At 41.9% G+C, this 8,908-nt stretch overlaps 1 long non-coding RNA gene across 1 annotated transcript; it reads right to left on the minus strand.

Annotated features, from left to right (window-relative positions):
* Positions 1 to 6,225: 6,225 nt before the first annotated feature.
* Positions 6,226 to 8,908, minus strand: LOC142406037 (uncharacterized). The gene is made up of 3 exons (XR_012774412.1): positions 8,540 to 8,908; positions 8,211 to 8,292; positions 6,226 to 6,337 (listed from the first exon to the last, which is right to left on the minus strand). It is a non-coding gene; the product is annotated as an uncharacterized LOC142406037 (long non-coding RNA).

Raw genomic sequence — 8,908 nt, forward strand, 5'->3', positions numbered from 1 at the left:
TGAAGGAAGAAATACCTTTTTGTTCAATTTCTTACCTGGCAATGGAATTAAAACTCTAATATTCTCTATTTAAAATTGTGTGGTGACAGCATGGTGCTAGCCCTGACCAGTCTTAGGGTGTTAAATGTATTTGAATGCCTTACCTGTGCATAATTAGTCCAATATTCATATGAAGATCTGTTTACATTAAAGACAAAATAAAACAAAACCTCAGTTTCTTGGATATCTCTCTTGGTCTGGGAGTGATTACAAGTTGCCGCTGCTATCTTTTGTACACTGATGCTGCGACTTCCTAAATTAATTTATCCTAACCCTGGGTAAGAACAGGCACTTGCCCAAGCGATGCCGTGGCAGTGGCTGCTTCGGGACGTTATTGCTGAGGCAGGAGTGAGAACCAGCCCCCTTCGCAGCACGGTGCAGTACCGCTGCGGGGTGCAGGCAATGCTGCCTGCGTCTGCTGGCAGAGGTGCTCGCCCCAGCCCCGGTCCCTCCGCCCTGAGCCGGGAGGAGACAGGACCAAGGTTCAGTTTTCCACGCCTTCTCCCATCAGCGCTGCGGTGGACTTGGCTCTCTGTGCCAAGGTTTTGTGTTACCCCTCCCCAAGGAGGGACTGGTGAGCCGGGTGGTTTGCTCACATATACCTATACCTGGCTCATATGGATGAACCAGGAGCGTGGGCTGGGTGTGAACTGGAGCCCTGGCTCTGCTGCTCGTGCCCATGCAGAAAGGTAAATCCATTGACTACGGTGGGACAGCTTGTGACTGCCTGGGTAAGACTAGATTAGCAGCAGAGAAAACAAAGAGGAGGAAGATCTCCCCTACCAAGAGGGGGTATCGGCACAGAGGTGAAATCACAAGCCAGCTACCACTCTGGGAGAGTGCAGAAGATGACTCGGCATTGGGTGTAGCGTAGATGTTAATTAAAAACAATAAAATTAAACCTTTGAGACTTTCATAGAACAACTAACATTCTTCTAAATACCGAGTTTATGAAATGCAGAACAAACAGGAGCTGCCATTTATATCAAATTTTCTGAAGTGTTTTGATAAAATCTGTCTTTGGAGGTTGTTGACAATTTATCTTGTAATGAGCTGAAAACTCACTGCAAGGTGGCAAGTATGTAGGGATAACTGGCAAAAATGGAAAGCTGTTAATCGTTGAATTTGTCAAGGAATATCAACTGGCATTTTCAATCTATTTATTTGCAATTTAGAAGAGGAAATGAATGTCCTCATTCACCAAATTTGCCCATAGCAAAATTTTATTCTGGTGGCTCAAGACTGTGACAGACTCTAGGAAAACCTTAATGAAATTAGGTAATAGACAATTTTGTGGTAAACTTAATTTAGATGCATGCAAGACTGGGGACTAGACATGAGTGAATAATTATTTCTAAAACATATTCAGCATATTTAGCTTTTGTATATGTTTGCAAAATGCTAAAGATCCATTTATGGTTTTCCAAAATTCATTACTTGTTTCAGTTATTTCCAATGTAATTGTTATGAATAATTCTCAATTCATAAATTGTTTATGGCAAGTTCTGACCATTTCATTAGGTAGGACCTCAAAACACATGCCCTGACTCCTGATTCCAGGTTGGTGGTATCTGAGAACAGCAATGCAAACTGATTTCTGTGCTTTTAACCCCAGACCATCCTTCATTTATGCATTAATTAATATGATAAAGAGAGATTTCTAAAAGTTTAAAATTAGCTAAATTAAGGGAAGTGAAAGAGAAATGTATGATAGAGTAGAAAATGTAATGGTAAGACACAGAATATGGATCAGCCTTTCTTCTCCTGTTCTGTACGAGAGGCAACTCTACAGGATTTAAAAAATATAAGCTAAAACATATACTCTGCATCACAGCTTAGCAGCAATAAGAAAAACCAAGCTAAAAAATATAAAATGAAGTTTAGAAAAATTACAGGAGTAAATATGGAATGGAGGAGAATCGATCCTAGTAAAAATGGTATTTTTGAAGGAAAACCATAGAAAGACCATAGAGAAGCTCAGAGAATTTGTAGGACCCAAAATGATCGGTCTGTTATCACGGGAACCTCTTTAGTGTTGTCATTTTATCAGGTTGGTCAAGAAAGATTTCAATAGTTAAGAACTTTAGTTTGCTTTGAAAAGGAACTACTCTGTGGGTTAAAAGTAAGAAACTGTGTTGGTCAACAGCATCTAAAACCCCAGCTAATGGGCATCGTAACTGTGTGCTAAGAACAACTCGGAGAGGAGAACTGGATCGACCTTTTGTCATTTTATAAAGATCTGTACTGAGCCTGTCTTGGCACACATTACAGATAGCCAGCATTGGATTATAAGTCACATTGCACACCTAGATTTCTGTAAATCTACCACCACACAGCAAAGTGGAGAATTTGGGAGAAAAGGGGAAAGAATCTGGACAAGGAGAAAAAAAGAAGCAAGCTTACAAATTAAATTACCTTCCAACAATTAATAAAATACCTCTAGGTCTAGGACATCCCATTACAGCATATTTGGAAAACTACCCCAGTGCAGTCTGACAACGCCTTGTACCGCCCTCTCTTCCCATCCCTCACGTGCCCTTTCCAAGTGGACGAAAAGGAGCCGGGCGACGGAGGGCAGGGAGGAGGAAGGGGCTGGCGGAGACCCTATGAGACACCATGGCCGTGGACAATGCCTGCTGGCAGTGCCTCCCTCTAACAAAGTCACCCCCCACACCGCGGGCCTTTGTCACACGAGGATGTACCTCTGCTTTCTGTGTTCCCTGGTGCAGAAGGCATTCACCCCTCCGAGGGTAAGCAGCTTTGCTCCGAGGAGTGCCAGCGTAACAGGGCAGTTCATGAGGGGCACGGCAGTGCAGTTTCATTTTAACAACGGCGAGTTTATGTTTGTGCCACCTCTCATTTTTAATTTACTGTCACAGATGCATTAATTTTGTATCACTTGCATCGCCAATAGAGCCCTTCCTGCAAAAGGAGCACTCAGGGTCCATTATTTTTATCTTCCCCCCCATCTGCTTTGCTGTTAGTCACCTTTTCTACACGAATCAATGTTGTTTCTCCCAAAAAACAGGCATGTGGGATTTATTCAGGCAAAGTGCCGATATTAAAGTTGGGGCATTTCCCTTTAGCAATAAACAGTGAACAATAATGTAAAGCATTACAGTATGACAGCCGTCACTCTAATGAGGAAGAATACAATCCTGACTCATCCTTCTTGCTGTCTGTCAACAGCAATGGATTTGGATCTGGCAGTGCCTCTGCATGCTCCACAACAGGTTGTGTCCTTGTGTCTTTTGGACTTGTGTACTAAGAACCTGCACTGCCACGCTCCAGAGACGTGCATCGATTTTTATAACACTTCTGTTCTCTGCTGAAGCACAAGAAAGATCTTTAACATCTATTAAATTGGCACTTGTCACTAATGATTTTTAAGCTTATTATCTTTTGTAACTTAAAGCTCTCTTTAGTTGCTTTAATTTTAGACTCCATATACCATCCTTTTTTGCATTCGAGAAAAGAGTACATCATCTCAGGAGGCAAAGTCATGTACTACTCCAACAAACTCCTGAAGAGCTTAAAAAGGTATGAATGGATCCTGCGGTCTAGGCGAACACCTATTGTGCTGATGTGACTGCATGAAAGAAATCAACACCCAGAATATAAAAAGGCAGGTTCACTTTTGGCATTAAGTTTCTCTTCCTTTACTACTCTTTCCCTGAAGCATGCCATGCCTCTGTTTATCTCCATCTCCTGCTTTCTCTTCTCGTCTAACCCCTGCTTATTCAGAGTATCAAAATCTCCTTTGCCCTTTGGGCCACATTATTCCTCTCTTCAAATCCTTCTTGCCTGCAGCATAATTTTTAAGGTCTTATCCTCCCATCTTCATGGGTTTACCCACGCTTCCTGCTTCTTTCCAAGCATAAAATATGATCAGGGGTGAGAAAGATGCCGTAGGCCCACAGAGTTTGAAACCATTATGTTTAAGTCTGGCAGTGGGTCAAGGCAGAGATGCAGCTGCAAAGCTGCATTTTCATACATATTTTATGCCTGATCTATAGTAGAGATGGACCGTGTAAACTACTCGTTGAAACCCTTTTGTGGTGGAAACTCGCAGCACCACGAAATACACTATCAAAAGGAGAAGAGGGGAGGAGGGGGGAAAGGATAACTGCTACTCGATGGGCTCAATACCCCAGTGTGGGATGAAACAAGGTGACCAGGAAAACCCAGTCACAGGTGCTTGGCAGTGCTCTCCTACCTTACCTCCTCCAGAGCAAGTAACATCCATCCAACCACAGGGACCGTGGTCACAGCCCTCCATATAAAGTTGCATTTCAGGGTGGATACAAAATCTCTTCTTTTGTGCCCGAAATACCACATTTATGCTGCTTGCCCTTCAAGAATTTTCAAGAATATGTACTGACTAGCTTGATGTGAAATTAGTTAAAGACTAGGAAGTATGGCAGATGTATCCGTTCTTGTATCATGCATGGGATACACTGGGAGAAACTAGGTTACAGTTCTGCTAAGTTATTAAATGCTCTTCTGGCTAACTGCTGTGATTATACAGACTATGGGCAGGTTCAGGACAAGAGTGCAGGTAACTCTTCAGTGGTCACTGTGCGATCAGATAAGCCAGGTACTCACTTCTCTACTTCCAAGCTAATCGCCTGCAACAGTGCTGCTCCCTGCGATGAGTCCGGAGTTTCCTTCGGTGACTTACACTTTTGGGGGAGCCACTGCTACAGCCACGAAGGCTCGGACTCAAGCCCGGCTGCTCTCACTTCCTATAATATCAGTCTCACCGTAACAGTCCTGCAACCTCAGAGATCAGCTCTCAAGCTAGAAGCCAGATTCACAGGCTGTGTCTCAATTGCTTGGTAATGTTCTTCTGAATATGGGGAAAAAGTCATAGGAAAATATAAGCTGTTGGGAAAAACTTATAGGAAAATGTAAGCTGTAAACTCAGCATTACTAGATGGTGTGCTTTATTTTGTATGCTTCAGTATTTTGGTGAATTTGCCCATGGTGAAATTTTTGGTGAAATCTGTGTTGCTACTGCATATTTTATCTAATAAGTGATATTAAATAACGGTATGCTTTTTGCTGGGTTTTCTTTGTCTCAATGACTGGGCATATTTGAAATTTTACATTGTATTAAATGAAGACTATTATCCAAGCAAAACCATGAAGTGTAAGCTTAAGCATTGAAATCTATACTATTAACTCAAGGCTAGCCCATACTACAGAGTGAAGCCTTTTAAAGAATACTATACAATACATTTCGGATCTAAGCTTTTCAAAGCAGGATATGCAGGATTAAGGCTACATTTAAATCCAAACATGATAAAAGGAAAAAACTACTTTATAGCGATGTTATGTAAGAACTTACATGGGGAAATAATTCATCCCCTGGTTCTATCTTGTAAAGGTATCAGGAGGGAAAAAGATATTTTAAAACATTAATTCTTTTTTTTTGTCCTTATCTAATCTGATACCATAAATACTAAAATACTGTAATCCAAACTGTATGGCTATTGCCATCACACTGCAGAGCTCATTTTGTTTGTGAGGCTCCGTTCTGTATCTTCTGTTTCAGCACACTTCGATTTCTCTTCAGTACCAGCTCGGCTCTGGCATTTTGGGATTTTGTGACCACTGAAATACTTAGCTTTGTGACGCTTTTCAAATAACTGCAGCATTATCTGTACTATATTCCATTTTCAAGTTTGTGACAGATATTCTCAGTACTGACTCAGTCTTGAAGCTACTTGCATTTTCAGGCAAAAATGCTAAGATTACACTTTCCTTTGGGACTACGTATACTGCCTACATAATATATATATATTTTGTAAGCAGCTTAGGATAGGAACTGTGTATTATATAAAGTGGAGTGTATAACCAATGCCCTTATTTAGTAATAACCCATGTTCTCCCTCCTTCTGACTGTAGTGCCCAGTGGCAGGCTGGGATTTATTCAGGAGAAGATGAGTGGTAGCACAATAATGTCTACTAAAATACACTCATTATTCCTGCCTTTCTCATCCGAAGTTGAAGACGAGCAAGCAGCCAGCGGCATAACCTCCTTGGTAATCGATACACATAAGAGGCTCCTAGATCCTCTCCGGGTCGTTCCATCTTCCACCTCCCCAGGAATAAACGCTGTGATGAAGACGGCAGCATTATCCGCAGGAGGGTACTGCTGCTCCCCTCCCTGCCTCCCCCAGGGTCCCAGAGAAATACACTGCCTTTGAAACTCACGTGCCAGGATATTATTCAAAGATTTATGGTTCCTGATTCTCGCTACAGTCCGCTCTTGCTGCTTTATTTACTTGGCAGGCTGAGGGAGGGAGGAGGGAACTGGGTTAGCCTCCAAACCCCACAACAAAAGGCAGAAAAGCTCCGCCTTGGGCTTTTAATAATCTGCATTTCCAGAGAATTACTGAATATGCCGGAATTACCTCCAGAAAATTTGGCGTATTTTAAAATAGCTATTCACAGCACTTAAGAAACACTTGACATCAAAATAGATTTGAAACCAACAGGAGTTTTGTTCTGATCTGGTAACCACTGTCACATACCATAAGAGAGGAGCAAAGCTAAATGATGACACCAGGCCGGTGGATTAGCAGAATTTAGTTATTATTTAAAGTCCCTGAGGTTTTGCTTTATCTACTTTACCTTTAGATGTATAAATGTTACACAGATAAAAATGATCAGAACCACTGGGATGGGAGTATTGGGAAAAAGATGGGGAAACAATTCAGGTTTTTGGTCAAGTAAATAATTATCTTCCATTTGTAAAGACCTTTACAGCTGAGAGAGGACTACAGTATTTCCCTGAACATAATGTGGGGAGAGGACTGGGGTATTGGTTTTGTTGATTTATTTTTTTTAACAGAGGAAGAAAACTACCTAGTCTTTGCTCGTGGTATTAGACACATATCATGCAATGGCTCAAAACACTAATTTGCTTAATTGCATTAGTCCACTCCCCTCCTGTTATGGGAATTCAAGCTTCAATGGCAAATTCAACCTCCTAATGAGATTATGGTGACGTTCCCAGTATGAGGCTGTGGGGTGGCAGTAAGATGGGCACGGGAGCCACGCGTTTCCTTGGTGACTGGCTGAGTGGTTAACCCTGGTAAGAAAGGGTGGAGGGAAGAGTCAGTTTGAGTGACAGTGCTTCATCCTTTAAACTTCAGTTAATGGCTGAGCAAAGCAGAAATAGTGCCAAGCAACGACCATGGGGAAATTACCCTTGTTTTAATCTCTGTCTCTTCCAGCTGATGTCAGTAGAAGGGGACAAGACAAAGGACCTCAAGCAGTGGTAAAGATCATTAAAAAAGAAGAATATAAAGCCATGGACATCACTGCGGCATCTATTAAATATTAATTTCAGTTGAATGCAGACATTTTTCTTTGTTATGCTGTCTGATGCTATATTATACATTTAATCCATTTTGTATAGTTTTATTCCTTTTTAAACCTCCTTTGTAATGAAGGTGCCTTCTAGTCAGCTCCACCAGCTAATCAAATTGCTTTCTCTTCATTACTCACATTGAGCTTTCAAAGCCTGAAGCCTAAGCTAACTGGAATATATGGTCACGATTTAAGTTCTGTGGAAGAGCTGAAACTATGCCAGAATCACAGCACAGAGCTGTGTTGTTATCGTTGTCATATCAAGAGCAGGTGAGATGCTTTTGAATTACGGAGTATTCAGTCACAAACATGTCCAGTACATGTAGAGTAGTAAAACGTGTGTGTTTATCATTCACAGCCTCCTGTGGAAACAACTAATAGTCTTTTTTGCCATTTATCCAATAAATTGTGTTAAGACAAATGTAGGGCAACATTAAAGAGATGATGTCTGTGAATGGAGAAAGACAAGAATTTGGGGGGGGACGTTATTTTTTCCCAAGGCAAAGATATTTCTGAGTCAGAGGACAACATTGCCCACATGCAATTAAGCAGTTTATAACCCACACACATGGATCCCCTGAGCCCGCTTTAGTTGACAGCAGTGCAAACCTAGAGGATTTCCATTACAGCCAGTAAAGTTAAGCTGTTGTCAAATACACTCATAAAGGCAAAATTGTTCCCACCTTCACAAGACTGCATATGAGAGGAAAGACTGGAGGTGCAGGCCTGTGGGTAAACCTGAACAAAGGGCTCCAAAGGCTACGTGAATCCGAAAGTGATAGAAAACTTACCCTGACCACCGAGCACCACCGGCGGGTGATGTGCCCCTCTGGCACGCGGCTGCTGCCCGGGAGGGCGGCGGGGAACAGTGTCCTGGTGCAAGGGCGAGAAGAAAAAGAGAGACCATCAGTACATGAAACCAACAGCAGCAACTTCTAATTCCTCTACGCTCTAATTTAGTACAACCGAGAGTGTCATCAATTGCTGAAATCTTTTCACTACTTTTAAACCTTAGGGAGCAAATGGAAATCACATTTTAAAGACAGAAACTTAATTAGGGTTTTTGAGAGCTAGTCATTTGCCGAAGGAGAAGAGACAAGGCCAGTTCTACATTCCTTACCTCTTCTCTCCTCTGGGAAGGTTTCTGATGTCTGCTGCTGATCCACATGGTGTTTCTTTTATTGTGGATTTGACTGTGATGGCTCCCGGCAGATCATTTTGATGTAGATGGTCATCAGGATGAAAATAGAAGAATCAATGGGTTTTTCAGTTTGTTTGTGTTTTTGTTTTCCTCAGCACTTTTAGGAAAGCCTGTAATTCTTATAATCACATCCTGACCTCAGTTCTCAAGATCTGTTTTCGAAGATACCTACACTGTAATCAAAGTTGCCATTACGGCATGGCTAGGCATACCTGCAGTGGCTTTCATCTAGCTAGATTCAGATTAAAGGTTTCTGCCAGCTTTGGGCTGCTGAAGCCAACGGCAGGG

Source organism: Mycteria americana, chromosome 2 (genome assembly GCF_035582795.1).
Source record: "Mycteria americana isolate JAX WOST 10 ecotype Jacksonville Zoo and Gardens chromosome 2, USCA_MyAme_1.0, whole genome shotgun sequence".
Classification (NCBI taxonomy): domain Eukaryota; kingdom Metazoa; phylum Chordata; class Aves; order Ciconiiformes; family Ciconiidae; genus Mycteria; species Mycteria americana.